A 16,826-nucleotide genomic window follows, 5' to 3' on the forward strand; every position below is an offset into this window, starting at 1 on the left:
GCACCTCGCGTCGTCCTGTGGGGAAGCAGCCAGGGGGTGGCTAGGCGTTCTGCCGGGCCCCACTTCCTTCCTCTTTTCAAACTCCCTCTCAGGGCCCGCCCTCCCTCGTCAGGGTGACCTGGCCCTCCTCCTCTTCCTCCCTCCCTTTGGGCAGGGGCACAGCAGAAGGCTAGGGGTTAGAAAGCCCCCACAAAGCTTAGGGGCCACCTCCAACTTGTCTCCTGCCCAGGCAAGCTGGCAGAGGCCAAGCAGATACCTGGTGTCACCCAGGCCATCGCCACAAGTGCAGGAAGTTCCCTGGTAACTGAGCCTAGTGATTAAACCGAACTCCCTCCCACCTAGCAGGAACTTTAGTGTCAGATGTGGGTTCAAATCCAGGCTCTGAGGCTTTACAGCTATGCCACTAGAACAAATTACTTCATTTTTCTAAGCTTCAGTGTTTTTTTTCTGTAAAATGGGATACTGGTACCTACCTTATATGATTACTGCTAGAAGTAGAGAAGGCAAAACATGCAGCAGGTGACATCCAGGAGTTACTGTGATGACTAGAGGAGATATTACATGCCGTAGTTAACATATGAGTTAAACATCCACCTGGAGGGGAGGTCATTTGGAGTTTTATCCTTTTGGTGCCACGACCCATTTGAAAATCTGATAAAAGCTCAGGAAACTCTCCTCTGAAAATATACAAGCACAGAATTTATCAACAATGCCGGGAAGTCAAGGGTGCTCTAATAGCCAGCAACAGTGGACCCTGGCAAATGAGTCCTAGAGTAAAGGCTAATGGAGACATTTCTCAGAAAATGCTCTGGGAATAGACTCTATTGAGAAGCAAAAATATCTCTTTGAACCACAGTGATAAGACTGAATTAAAGTCTTCCTGAATTTTCTTTATTCACAACTCTCACAGCCCTTTTCTGATTTGCACTAGAGAGTCAATAAGATAGATTACGCAATACCACAGCTGACAGGCAGCTACGGCAAGCTATTAATTTCACTTTAGATATCTAAAGTTATTTCCTTTTCAGTTGTCTAGCAGCACAAATTGGGTAGTATTTTTTATAGAGAGCGGTTGAATCAGTCAGAATTCCACCAGGGAAACGGAACCAGTAGGACATATATGTGTGTTCACTGACTGACTGATTGATTGCACGGAATTGCCTTATGTAAGTGGACCTGGCTAGGTAAGTCTGAAATGCATACAACGGGCCTCTAGGGAGTGCAGGCTGGAAACTCTCAGGCAGGAGCTGAAGCTGCTGTCCCCAGGTAGAATTTCTTCTTTTTTCAAGGAAAGTACAGTCAAGGACTTCTAACTGATTGGATCCCGCCTACTCAGATTGTTGAAGACAATCTCCTTCACTTAACATCAACTGGTTGTAGATGTTAATGACATCTACAAACTACTTCCACAACAACACCTAGATTGTTGGTTTGGTTGAAAAATTAGGGTCTATAGTTTCACCAAGTTGACTCATAAAACTAACCATCAGAGCAGTATTACAAACTGGACTAAACACCAGAGGTTGGCAAACGTTTCTGTAAAAGATCAGGTAGTAAATATTGCAGTCTTTGCAGGCCAACAGGCAAAATCAAGGATATTATGTAGTTACATATAACAGACAGAAAACAAGCTTCCACAATTTTTATTGATAAAATTCAAAATCTGACATTAATAATTGAGTATATTCTTTTGTGATACAGGTCTACTAATGAGAAAAATAAATTTGTGGGTTAGATCACATTTCACTCCATTAGAGTTCAAAGTTAGTGTTCTCTCTGATCAAAATTGATGGCAACTATTCATCTGTTAATGGTGATCTGTAATGACATTTTGCATTTCATCTTTGAAAATGGCTTTCCCCACAGGTGGTGTGTAGTAAAGAATTAATCTTGCCCCCAGAATGGCCAGGTATTTGTCCTCAGCTTTGGGAAGTGATCTCTTGGAATGTCATGGTTTGCCTGGGAAACTTGGGTCACACTGGGCAATCTAAAAATACGATTTAGGGGCTTCCCAGGTGGCAAAGTGGTTGAGAGTCCACCTGCCGATGCAGGAGACACGAGTTCGTGCCCCAGTCCGGGAAGATCCCACATGCCACAGAGCGGCTGGGCCCGTGAGCCATGGCCTCTGATCCTGTGCGTCCGGAGCCTGTGCTCCACAACGGGAGAGGCCACAACAGTGAGAGGCCCACGTACTGAAAAAAAAAAAAAAATACCATTTAGGGAGGGGGCTGACCATGTCAGAAAGACCAATAATGTGATGTACGTGAGGCTTTGGGCCACATGGTATCAGTTGCCCTGATGGTTGAGATCAACCATGGGGGCAATCATGGGGGAACAGTCTTGCCTACATGATAGAGCCCCAAAAGAATCTCTGGACACCAAGGTTTGGGTGAGCTTTGCTAGCTGGCAATATTCTACACGTACGGTCACACACTGATGCAGTGAAAATAAAGCATCCTGACCCCATGTGGAGAGGACAACAAAAATGTTTGGTCCTTCCCTGGACTCTGCTCTATGTACATCTCCCCTTGGCTGAATTAAATCTTCATCCTTTACCAGTAACAGATGGTAACTGAGAGTAACAATTTCAATGAGTTCTGGAAATCCTTCTAGGGAATTACTGACACTAAAGGTAGTTTTGGGAACTCCTCCAAACTTGCAGTTAGTGTCAGAAGTGAGGATGGTCTTGTGTGAACTGTGTGCTCTTTAAATTTTATAGCTGACTAACTCTTGAAGTTGGCTGAAAATCTCAGTTCTGTCAAATACTGACATCAATCCATGTACATAAGCTTTTTTTTTTTTTTTTTTTTTTTTTTGGTACCTGGGCTTCATAATTTTTTTTTTTTTTTTTTTTTTTTTTGTGGTACGCGGGCCTCTCACTGTTGTGGCCTCTCCCGTTGTGGAGCGCAGGCTCCGGACACGCAGGCTCAGCGGCCATGGCTCACGGGCCCAGCCGCTCCACGGCATGTGGCATCTTCCTGGACTGGGGCACAAACCCGTGTCCCCTGCATCGGCAGGGGGACTCTTAACCACTGCGCCACCAGGGAAGCCCCATGTACATAAGCTTTTATTAAGCATTTTCATTGCTCAGAAGGCAGTTATAAAATTCTATTAAATATTCTCTTGATGTTTGCCTTTTAGCACATCATTTATTATATTGCTGGATGTGGAATTGCTAAATAGAAACCCTTCAATTGCACAGTTAAATGGATTTGAAATTTAAAAATTACTTTTACACTTGTATTGAGGTCTGAAAACACTGCTGGAATTATAGTTTGAGCCTCGAAAATATGTTCATTTAAATTTTTGTAGGAATGGAGATCTCACTTTCTGTTTTAATTTTTGACAACACAGGAAGTTTCTTAGGCCGCTTGATCTTGCTTGTGATTTAAACATTAATTGTCATCCAGAAACGAAGACCCAATACAGCAAAAATAAATAAATAAATACAAAAACATTAATTGTCATCAAAATGACTTTATCGCAGGTTTCTGCAGATAACCATTGTTTTGCTTTGTCATTTTGGTTGAATCCATTAAGAAACATTACGACGTCTGCAGCAGAAGCTAATTTCCCAAGTCATCTAGTGTTCAATAATAGTGGTTGAATAATAGTGGTTGAGGGCTGTTTTTGTTAAGAAATCTCAATCCTGAGCTCAAAAAGTCACAGATGACTTACCTGTTAAGCCATCAAACTGCTGTGTAGTTGATAGGGCAAGTCAGAATATTCAGCTTCTATTTTGACAAAAGTTCACAAAACAGACAATGGTTAAGTCCAGGAGACGTAATGATCACCTTTGACACAACTGGTTCAATAACACACAGTAGGTTCAAATATTTTCCACAAAGTACCTTCTGATGAATATTACAATAAATTAGTATAGGCTTTAAACACTTTACATTTTCACAACCTTTGTAAATTTGTCCAAAAAGCCTTTTCCTGCTCCACACATATTTTTATCATCAACAGTTGTAACACATCTTAGCGGATTCCACTTCAGGTTACACTGAATTAGTGTTTCCTCATTTTCTTTGAAAATAGTTTTGACCATAGTTTTTCCACATGGATTATTCATAAAAGCTGACTCTTCACTGACTTCAGACTCAGCAGGGACTTGCCAAATAAATAACTGAGCTGTATTGGTAACACCAGTCAACTTGTCAAGAGCCAAGGAAAACCACTAGAAATCATCTGCCATGGTTTTAAATTGATTATTGATGTTGCTCCCCGTGTTCTCAACTCTTCAAAGAACGATTGTCACCAAAAGGCTAATAGCCTTAACTGTTTTATTTTCTCTAGACACATTTCATCTGCTGCTACCATCAAAAATATTTTAATCAACTCACCATCAATAAATATCTTTCCTTGTCTGGTTAATAAATGAGCCACCAGGGCACTTACATTAGGTACAGTCTCATTTTCATTTTTTATTTGTAATGGAGAAATTGTGCTATTATGAGATATTCTGTTTTAAATTTTCTAATTTTTCTGGCAGCTCCTTTCTTGCAGTTGGGAATGTTGTGATGAGGGCTTACTCTGTCAGACCATATTCTTTTAGCACAGTTGTAGTGTCACTATACAACAAAGATGATGCTTTCCTGTCTCATCCTGTAACAAAATAATCCACACTCCACTGTGACTTAAAAGCATGACATTTGGATCCCACTATTCTCTTCTTTTGTCTTGTTTTGTTTTGACATGATGGCTATTGTGCTGGTTAATAAAATAAAACAAAATTTAAAAAGTATTTCTGTACAGTGATGTACATGGTACTTGAAACAGGTGGCACTATAACCACATCCCTGAGATCTACAGGTTGCTAAACAGCACTGCAAAGCAATGAGAACACCATCCATAGCCCATCTTTGCTGCAAGTACTCAACTCTGCCACTGTAGCATGAAAGCCACTATAGATGATATGTAAATGATGAGCATGGCTGTATTCCAATAAAACTTTATTCATTAATGGACAGTAAAATTTGCATTTCATATAATGTTCACATGTCATGAAATATTTTTCTTCTTTTGAATTCTTTTCAACCTTTTAAAAATGTAAAAACTATTCTTAGTTCATCGTCCATACCAGAACAGGTGTTGAGTCAAAGTTGGCCAATGAACCATAGTTTGTCATCCCTTGCTACAGACAATTTTATTGTCTTCATAAACCCATGGGAGGGATCTAAAAGATGCTTGTTTTTTCATCTTAGATTTCTGATATACATGCAGACAAGTTCATAACAACAGTGTGATAAGGTACTTGGTGGGGGGACAAAGATAGGTGGTATGCCATTAGGTAAATATGGTTGAGACTTGAGGAATACTGAAGATTTTCCCCCTATTCAGCTTGTGACTCAGGAGTCTGGGTTTTTAAAATAACATTAGAGTAACAAATTATTCAACATATTAAAGAGGTGAAAAACTGCTTGTAGTTGAAGGAGATGAAGTTTAGAAAGTTATTTTGAGTGAAGGTTAACTTCTTAATGGAATGGTTTATAATACAGAAAACTTTAAGCTTCATACTGACTAGGATATGGCCTTTCTATTTCTGAAATATAGGCTTTTTATTATAATGATTCTATGGCACCATGGAAAAACTGTGGCAAGAGAGACTGACAGTCAAATATAAAAATGTGACTAAAACCACTTAAAGAATTTACAATTATCGTGGTCAAACAATTTTATTAAACACCATCTGCCAGATACCTGGCAATTAGGTAGTGCACCACTGATGACTATAAATTTGCATAGACTCTGAGAGATGATTTTGGAAACAAGGACTTCTCTGGCCAAGACCCCTCCTGAGGTCCAGACTCATGTCCAACTGCTTCCTGGACCTCCATTCCCCATCCCACATTAATGTCTTCAATTCTGAAACCAACCTCATCACCATAGCCACACCACAGACCTGTCATCCCTGTTTCTATTCTACGTAACAGGTGATGTGAGTTGACTCTGTGCTCCAAGTGATATGCTAGAATACCAAGTCCATCACTTACATAGCTGTGTAGCTTGGAGAAGTTACTTAACCTTGCTAGCCTCAGTTTCCTGATGAAAAAAGGTTTCTAACATTTATTGAGCGCTTAACTGCATGCCAATCCCTCATTTAACACTTTACATGCATTATCTCATTTAATCCTCAAAGTAGCCATATGAGGTAGGCACCATTATGATCCCCATTTCTGTTAATAAGTAAACAATGCCCAGAGGGGTGAGACTCCTTATTACAGCTGTCAACCATTATGACTGCCTAAGAGTGGTATCATCACCCTCCACTTCACCCTCCCTTTCACTGCAAATGCTTATCTCAAAAACAGCTCTCAGATCTGCCCTCTGCTCCAGAGCACTACCTTGCCAAGATCCACCTCATCTGAATCTCGGACTTGAGCTCTTTGCCTCCAGTTTTGCCCCCTTCCAATCTCTTCACCATGTTACTTCCAGGATGCTTTACCCAAGCAACGGTGGCTGCCTCACAGTGCCTGATTGGAGAAAATGCAGACAGGCTACTGGAAAAAGCAGCTTGGCTAACAGAAGCCAGCCAGCCTCCTCTGGCCGAACAAATTCAGAGCAGAGGACCACAGGCTCTCCCCAGCATCACTTGTTTTCTACCTTTCCTGAGCCCCTTAACAACATTGTTCTCTTGCCGATATCTGGACCATGCATCTTAAATTGTCTGCTGTCTTCTGTCTCCAAAAGGTTAGAATCTATAAAACTCCAAATGGTGGTCGCTCAGGGGTATAAACAGGGCTGTGGCCGGGTGATAATCGAACGTATCTGAAGGCGGCTGGGGAGAAGCTCTACTCCCCTCTCCGGGGTTATGACTGCACCCAAACTCAGGAAGCAGTTACATAAGATGGACCGTCGCCCCCTCAGCGCCCCCTAAGAATGGGGCACAGGACAAAAGGCAGAGGAGGGGTTTGTCACCAGCAAAGCCCAATGGAGTCCCAGGGAAAAATAAGATGGAATCTAGGTGATAAGGTCTCACTTCTTCTTTTGGGCTTAGTCTACTTTCACTTGCCTGTAGGGCGCTGGATATGGAGGCCTGGTGACCACATCAGATTAAAGTTCTCAGGGTAAAACCACTGCTCCCGACGTTTGAGCTCCGCGAACCACGTGCAGAAGCGCCGCAGGAAAACGTGAAATAAAGATGGCGGCGGCGGGCGGTGTGCAAAGATGCTGCGGCGCGCGCTGGCGGGAGGCCCCGAGCAGCACAGCTGAGCCCGCCCTGCGGGAACTCCGCCCCTCCCTCCTCCGACAGAACCCTGCAAAGCAGCGCCCTGCGGGCCTTTCGGCAGAGCACGTTCTCCAGAGCCTAACTTGTACCGCTCCATTCTCATACCGAAGAAGAAAGCTTTTCTCTGCTTCTGAGCCAAACTCAGTCTCCTTCTATTGGCTGGAACGACACCACGTAGGAGGACCCTTGTTGGGGACCAACTTGGGAGAGTCGGTAACTTTACTGGTGATGTTAACACTGATTGTTGATTTGGGTGATGCCTTTTAACTTTTCCATGTGAAGGTTACTAGTTCTCCTGTTGCAATTATGTATTTGTGGAGAGATACTGTAAGACTATGTAAATATTCTTTAACTCATCATACTTTTAGCCCTTTAGTTTTAGTATCATTTATTGATGGTTCTTTCCCGAATCACCTATTAGTATGATGATTACCAAATAGAGATTTTTTTTAAGTCTATCATTCTTTCTACATTTATTAAATGGAATTCTACTGTGAGAAAAAGCTTTTCCTCTATCATTTATTCATTCATGTATTTATTCGTTTATTTAAAACAACATGGGCTCATGGTTTCTTATTTTACTCAATAGGCTATAATCCATTGCTATTATTTATTTAGATGCTCAGATTGTCCTAGATTTGGACAGTGGGAGCCATCGTGACGCCCCCATCATTTTTTGAGCACTTTCTTACTTTTTCCGACAAGATGTTTAGGGCTCATATCATTCATTCTCAACCTAACCCTGAAAGTAGCCAGTTCTGAAAGAAACGGTTCATATCAGTGGAGAATGATAGTAAGAAACCAAGATCTGGATGCTACATGTGCTACATGTGCTCATTGCTACTGAGATGTTATTGCTTCTAGAGTCCAGCAGAAGAGCTAGGAATTCTACATACACACACTTATATGTAAGTATATGTATATATATGTGTGTGTATGTTTGTGTGTACCTGTATATATATGTATGTGTATATGTACTTGCCTATCTTCATATCTAATTTTGAAAGTCTATCTCCCCCAAACCATGAGTTTATATCGATACCTCCAATTCCAACCCTACACCACAGGGTTCATTTTTAGCCTTCCATTTCATTAATTTAGCCTCTCCCCTTCATTCATTTTCATTCCTTTGTCCAACAGTGAGAAATCTGGCTCTAATTATCCACAACATATTGTTATTTGTTCAGTCCTTTAGTCCTTTTGCAAAAGTTTCCCCAGTCATCTTTTTTTTTTTAACATCTTTATTGGGGTATAATTGCTTTACAATGGTGTGTTAGTTTCTGCTTTATAACAAAGTGAATCAGTTATACATATGTTCCCATATCTCTTCCCTCTTGCGTCTGCCTCCCTCCCACCCTCCCTATCCCACCCCTCCAGGCGGTCACAAAGACCCCAGTCATCTTTTGTTGGATGATTCCTCAGAGGGTTCACAGGCATAAAAAAAAAAATCACTGAATTTTAGCATGTTTAAAACTGTTTTCCAACAGTCTTGATGCCTAAAGAATAGATTTAATGAAAATACCACCTTTGGTTCACACTTTTTTTCCTTAAAGGTTTTTTGTTTTGTTTTGTTTTTTTAGCTGAATCACATAAACCTTCTTCTGAATGCTGTTTTGGGGAGCTGTTATCTTGCCTCTGTAAGTTATTTGATATTTTCTGCTCGAGTTCTAAAGGATTTTTCTGTAATTAAAAAACTTAACAGTTTTGAATGTTCTAGATCAGTTTTCCCAGTTTGGAGTGTTGTGTTATATTTTGCTTCTCCTTCCTGTGGCTTTTGAGAGGGGCGGGCATGAGATTCATGAAGTGGTCTTGTTTTGTTTCCTTCACGTAATAGCTTTTTACAGCTTTAACCTATTTATGTCATCAGAATTCTGGAGTATTTTTACAAGGTTCCTAGTCAAAGGGTGCCCCCTTCTGTCGGTGCAGTGAAGTCTTTCATAAATAATTTTTGTTCTCAGTGATGGGGGAGTTGGGAGAAAGTTCTGAGTCCATTGATATTATACTGCTTTTGTCTTTTAAGGCCCCACGTTTTCCCTTTTGCTTCTTTTCCCCTCATTTTCCAGTCTACAAAGGGGGCCCATATCCTTTTTTATGAGGGAAATTACATAATGATTTCTATTTTTTTAATTGATAAAAACTTTTTTTTTAGAGCAGTTTTAGGTTTACATAGAAATAGAGCAGAACATACAGGGTTTGGATTTACCCATTCTCCCCCATGGCACAGTTTCCCCTGTTATGAAAACATTGCATTAGTGTGGTGCATTTGTTATGACTAGTGAATTAATATTGATACATTATTATTAAATAAAGTCTACAGTTTACATTAGAGATTACTCTTTGTGTTATATAGTTTTATGGGTTTTGACAAATGCATAATGTCATGTATTACCACAACAGTATCATATAGAATAGTTTCAGGGTCCTAAAAATCCCGTGTTCTGCTTAGTCATCCCTCCATACTCCTCCCTCAAACCCCTGGCAACCACTGATTTTTTTCCTATATCTATAGTTTTAGCATTTTGAGAATTTCATATAGATGAAATCACACAAAATGTAGCCTGTTAAGGCTGGCTTCTTTCTTCTTTGTATTTGCATGCATTAAAATCTACCGCCTAGGGGCCAGGCTTCTAATTTAGCATGTACCTAGGGGCTGACTGTGATCCTCCCTGCAGACCAGGGAAGCCTGTGGACACCTCACCTGCCCTTTCTCTCTAGTACACTCCAAGTCACTAGTATCTCCCTGGAAGGAGCTTGTACGTACACCTGGTGGCCCAGCTTTGACAGCTGCCATCCAACGGATGGGCCCCTAGAATGCCTGGCTCTGAGAGTCAAAGGGGCTTGCATTCACGAGTACCACAGGATGACGGCAAACAAGGAAGTAGTTACTAACAAGTGCAGGAGCACTCATCCACAGCAATGCACCCAGTCCCAGTGCAGAGGAATCAGACAAAAAAAGCCCTTTCCCAGTATCTCCCTGGGAGGCACTAATTACATACTTTCCCAGCTGCTGCCTGAGGATCTGGCTTCGAGTCAGCATGCGTTGAGGTGCTGACCACAATCCTCCCATTTGGGAAACTGACAGGTCCTGACACACCCTCAAATACTGGGAGCCTCTAAGAATAAAGAAGGTGGCTTGGACACGACAAAGTTTTGAGAGACAACCAAGAGCTTGGGCCAGGCTGATGGATAAAGTTCATCTCCTACGCAAGACAACAGTGTCAAAACTACAAGAAGTGGCTGTTTTATCAAATGTGCAGAAACCAACAACAGAGAGTTAAGGAAAAGGAAGAAACAGAGGAATATGTTTCAAACAAAAGAAAAGGATAAAAAGTAGAGAAGCAGAACTCAATGAAACAGAGGTAACTGATTTACCTCATGAAGAGTACAAAGTAACAGTAATCAAGTTGCTCACTGAGGTCAGGAGAACAATGCACGAACAAAATGAGAATTTCAACAAAGAGATGGAAAATATAAGAAAGTACCGAACAGAAATCACAGGGCTTAAAAATACTATAACTGAACTAAAAAAAAAAAAAAAAACCATAAAGGGATTCAGTAGCAAACTACACCAAGTGGAAAAAAAGGATCAGCAAACCTAGAGGAAGGACAGTAAAATTAATCCAATCTGAGGAACAAAAAGAAAAAAGAATGAAAAAGAGTGGAGATAGCTTAAGGGACTTACAAGACACCATTAAATGGACCAATATATGTATTATAAGGGGTCCTAGAAGGAAAAGAGAGAGAGAGAGAAAGAAAGCTTATTCAAAGAAATAATGGTTGAAAACTTCCCTAACATGGGGAAAGAAACATGTCAAGATTCAGGAAGCATAGAGAGTTCCAAAAGGTGAATCCAAAGAGACCCACACTGAGACACATTATAATTAAACTGTCAAAAGCTAAAGACAAGGAGAGAATCATAAAAGAGAAAAGAGAAAAACATCTTGTCACATACAAGGGAACCCCCATAAGACTATTAGCAGATTTTTTTCAGCAGCACCTTTGCAGGCTGGAAGGGAGTGGCATGATATATTCAAAGTGTTAAAAACAAAAAAAAACCCTGCCAAACAAGAATACTGTACCAGGCAAAGATGTCCTTCAGAACTGAAGGAGAGAGAAAGAGGGTTCAAGACAAGAAATGCTGAAGGAGTTCACAACTAGACTGGCGTTATAAGAAATGTTAAAAGGACTTCTTCAAGCTGAAACAAAAGAATGCTAATTAGTAACGGGAAAATACGTGAAGGTATATATCTCACTGGAAAAAAATATAAAGTTTAATTTAAAATACTCCTGTTGTAATGGTGGAGGATAAATCATTTATAACTCTACTAGGAAGGCTAAAAGCCAAAATAATGAAATAAACCTACAATAATTTGTTAATGGACACACGAGGTAAAAAGATGCAAATTGTGACATAATAAAACAAAATTCGGGGCAGGGGAGTAAAAATGTAGAGCTTTAGTATGCATTCAAAGTCATCAGCTTAAAATAGACTGTTATAAATATATGTAAACTCTATGGTAACCACAAAGGAAACACCTATACTAGATACACAAAAAATAAAAAGAAAGGAATCTAAGCATACCACTACAGAAAAAACACCAAATTACAGAGAAGAAAGCAAGAGGGGAACAAAGGAATTATAAAACAGCCAGAAAACAATTAACAGAATGGCAATATTAAGTCCACACCTATAAATAATTACTTTAAATAGAAATGGACTGAGTCTCTAAAAATAGGAGCTTGGCTAAGATGGAAGAGTAGGAAGACCCTGAGCTCACTTTCTCTCATGAGCATACGAAAATGACAACTATTTACAGAGCAACTATTGATAAGAAAGACCAGAATCTGCCAGAAAAGACCTTCTACGACTAAAGATATAAAGAAGGAACCACAACAAGACAGGTAGTAGGGGCAGAGTCCAGGTACTCTGGACCCAAGACCCATACCCTGGGAAGATGACCCACAATCGGGAGAAAAATTACAATTGCAGATGTTCTCCCCAAGGAACAATGGGTCTGAGATCCACATCAGTCTCCCCAGCCCGGGGGTCCTTCACTGGGAAGATGAGACCCCAGAATGATTTGGCTTTGAAGGCCAGTGGGGCTTACTTTTGGGAGACCCAGAGGGCTGCGGGAAATAGAGACTCCATTCTTGAAGGGCACACACAAAATCTCACATGCTCTAGGATCCAGGGCAGAAGCAGTAATTTGAAAGGAGCCTGAATCAGACCTACCTGCTGATCCTGGAGGGCCTCCTGGACAGACAGGAGGTAACTGGAGCTCACCCTGGGGACAACAGACACTGGAGGCGGCTATAAGGGGGAGCTCATTTTACCATATGGACACTGGTGCTGGCTGCCATTTTGGAGTCCTCCCTCTACGTTATTAGCACCAGGACCCAGCCCTGCCCACCAGCTTATCTGCACCAGTACTGTGATGTCTCAAGCCAAGCAACTAGCTGGGCTGCTCCCAGCAGGTAGGCTGCCTTAAGACCCCCTGAGCTCACAGCCACACCAAGACATGACCCTGTCCACCAGAGAACCCGGAACTTGGCCCCAAACACCAGTGTGCCGGCACTAGCCCAGGACCCCAGGGCCCAGTAGTCAGAGACCCCAGGACCCAGCTCTGCCCACTAATGGACAGGCACCAGCCCCAGGACCCCCTGACCTCCAGCCCTGCCCACTAGCATACTGACACACCAACTCTACACTACTTTGATTACAACAGTTTTATAGTAATTCTCAAAATCAGGTAGTACATGTTCTCCAACTTTATTCTTCATTTTTAAAGTTTCTTTGGTAATGTCAGTTCTTTCCATTTCCATATAAATTTTAGAATCACATTTTTAATTTCTACAATAAAGCCTGCTTGGATTTCCACTGAGATTGTGTGGAATCCATAGACAAATTTCAAAATTCAGTTTTTGCTTTAGATACTTTGAGGCTCTCTTGTTAGGTGCATATATGTTTAGAATTGTTCCATCATCTTGATAGATTGACACCTTTACCATTATATAATGTCCTTCTTGATATGTAAGTTCATGTTTGTAAGGGACCTCAGGGATTTGGAGGCTAACATGGAAAAATACAAGACCATGAAATGCAGTAACACACAGTAGATAAGCTTTATTGCATGGTACTTGGACAGGATTGCCTGAGAGAGGCAGTTCCTCACAGCATAAGACTATACAGAGGCTAGAGGTCAGGAGCCGCCATCCAGGAGGGAACTCCTGGGCAAGAAGCGAACTGGAGGGAGAGCTTACATGTCTACATAATGTTGCTAAGTAACATGGCAGCCATCTGTATATCTTCCTTAGAAAAATGTCTATTCAGATCTCCTGCCTATTTTTTTTTTTTTTTGGCTGTTGAACTGTATGAGTTCTCTATATGTTTTGGATATTAGCCCCTTATCAGACATATGATTCGCAAATATTTTCTCCCATTCAGTAGGCTGCCTTTTCATTTTGTTGATGGTTACATTTGCTGTGCAGAAGCTTTTTAGTGTGATGTAGTTCCACTTGTTTTTGCTGTCAGATGCTTTTTCAGCATCTATTGAGATGATCACATAATTTTTATCCTTCATTTCATTAATGTGGTATATCACATTGGCTGATTTGCAGATGTTGAACCATCCTTGCGTCCCTGGAATAAATCCCACTTAATCATTTTGTATGATCTTTAAAATGTATTGCATTCGGTTTGCTAATATTTTGTCAAAGATTTTTGCATCAATGTCCATCAAGGATATTGGACTGCAATTTTCTGGGGTTTTCTTGTCTGTTTGTTTCAAATATGCTCTTGCCCTTTTCTCTCTCCTCTTTCTGGGATTCCTATTATGTGTATGTTGCTATGTTTGATAGTGTCCAGTGAGTCCCTTAAACTCTGCTCATTTTTTTCATTCTTTTCTGTTCTTTAGCCTAAATAATCTCAATTGGCCAAATCTGATGTTGAATCTCTCTAGTTTCTCATTTGTTATTGTACTCTTCAACTCCAGAGTTTTTATCTGGCTCCTTTTAATAATTTCTGTCTCTTTGTTGATAGTCTCTACTTGGCATTGCTTTTATGGTTTCCTTTAGGTCTTTGTCCATGCTTTCCTTTAGCTCTTTGAGCATATTTTAAATTGTTGATTTAAAGTTTTTGTCTAGCAAGTCAATGTCTGGGCTTCCTCCTGGACAGTTTATTAATTTCTTTCTTCCTATGTATGGGTCATACCTTCTTGTTTCTTGCATGTCTTGTAATTTTTGTTGAAAATTGAACACTTTGAGAATTATAATGTGACCATGCTAGAAATCAGATTCTCCTCCCTCCCTAGTTTGTTGTTGCTGCTTGTTTATAGTCATTGCTCCAGTTTTTAAAATGACTTTTCTAAACTAATTTTGTAAGGTCTGGGTTCCTTGTGTTTGGCCACTGAAATCTCCATTCCATTAACTTAGTGATCAGCTAGTGATTCATCAGAGGTTTCCTGAAATGCCAAGACTCAGCTGATTTTCCTTGATTAATTGTTCACCTTGTTGCTGTAAACCCTTGATGAGTTTCCAGAGTCTAAAAAATTTGGTTCTGACTGTCCTTGCTAGTTTATTGGCTGATTTTGTGGAGGGACAGGCTTTTGCTGTTTCCTATCCACAATTCCTCTCTGATATCACCCACCATTTTACTTTTATCTAAGAAAAAGAATGGAGATTCTATCTATCTACCTACTATCTATATCTGCTATGTAGAAAGAAAAAAAAAAAAAAAAAAAGGAAAAATAACCCATGAAATTTAAATGGTTCCTGGTGGGAGAAGGAAACAGTGATGGAAGCTGTATTTCCTTAAATATACCTTCTCTTGTAGATTTTACTTTGGATCCACATATTTTACATAATTCTAAAAAAATTAAAATATTAAAGGATTACCTAAATAAACTACTCTCAGAGTCATAAACTTGCTAAAGTCTAACATTTATATGGAGAAATTGAGATCTGAATTTAAGTAGTCTAACTACAGATGCTACAACAGTCACTATTATGCTAAACTGGGTAGTACTGAGAGACATAACATAGGTAAATCACCTAGCAAATCAATAAACATTAGCTCCCTTCCACCAATACCTTACTGGAGGAGAGAAAACATAATTACTTTGTCATCTTTGTTCTAGGCCCATACACAGGGCTCATGATGTCTAATTAGTGAAAACAATAAATCAAGGCTATGATTATAAACATTTGACCATAATGCCACTTTTTGAATAATGATGAGGAAAAAAAGTGCCTATAGAATAGTCATGTTAGTTTTACATTTTCCTTGTAAAAATAAAGGTTTGAAAAACAGACTAATTATTTTTGATTACGTAAACATACACGAACACTTCCGTTGACTCCAACATGGACACCCCACTGGTACCTGAATAAAAGTCCTCATCAAAATCGAAATACCTCCCACTCCTATTTTTCTGTTACCACCACTACTAATGCACATGTAGCAGATATATCCCTTTCCCACAGAGTACCACGTCCTATTTTGCCAACTCTTGACCACTCTGCTTCTTTAAACAGTATCTTAAATCCAACCACCACTCTATATTCCCACTGCCATTGCCTCAGTTCATACTTGTATTTCCTACCTGGACTACCAAATGGCCAAACTAGTCTTTTCTGCTTCCATTCTTATCTTTTTCTAAATTCATTTTCCATTATGACTCCAGAGTATTTTTACTGAAAATAAATTGAACAGTTTATTCAACCTTTTAAATTTGTTCAGTAATTGCTTTGCTTATATTGATTATTCAATTGCTTCTCATCATTTATTGTGGCAGTTTTTCAAAATATATTCCTAAAAGACTCAAGACTCAATAGAATTGCTTCAGTCCCCATGAGTGATAAGGCAGACACTGGATGGATAATGTTCTCTTGTCATCCCTATTCTTTAACTCTCAATCACAGTTGCTCAATTTGTTTATAAGTCTTTGTAATTTTTCGTTTGTAAAATACATTTCCCTAACTCACACTCTTCATGATTTTGCTCCTAGCTATCTCTTCAGATTCAGTTTACTGTTACTGCTCTTTGCAAGCCCTATACATCCAGCCATCTCAAAATCTTCAGTTTCCTGAATTAGGGATGTTGCTTCATACCTTTATTGGTTGAACAGCTATTTCTTCCACCTGTAATGCTATTTTCTGTGCCTTTGGAAACCACTGAAGAAATCTCAGCTTAGAAATTATGAAAATTAAAAAAAGCCCCCAGAGGCAGTTTCTTGTTTCCTTCTGTTCCTATAGAACTCTGTACACGTTATTACGACCTCTACCACTCTACTTCTTTTCATCGCTTACCAACGCTTGTGACCTTGGGCAAATAACTTAACCTTTTTGAGCCCTTGAATTCCTCATCTGTAAAATGAGGATCAGTAAGGTATAATATCTAGCTCATAGAGATATTGGGAGGGTTAAATGTGGTAATATGTGAAAGGGCTTAAGAGTGCTTGGCACATTAGATTTATTCAAATATTATATGTAACTATTATTACTACTAATAGTACCAACTACCACTACTCATCTATGTGGGTCTATTAAACTGTGAGCTCTGAAGTAAGCCTACGGTTGCACCACTAGCACCTAACTC

The sequence above is a fragment of the Neophocaena asiaeorientalis genome, unplaced genomic scaffold, assembly GCF_003031525.2.
Source record: "Neophocaena asiaeorientalis asiaeorientalis breed wild unplaced genomic scaffold, Neophocaena_asiaeorientalis_V1.1 scaffold268, whole genome shotgun sequence".
Lineage (NCBI taxonomy): Eukaryota > Metazoa > Chordata > Mammalia > Artiodactyla > Phocoenidae > Neophocaena > Neophocaena asiaeorientalis.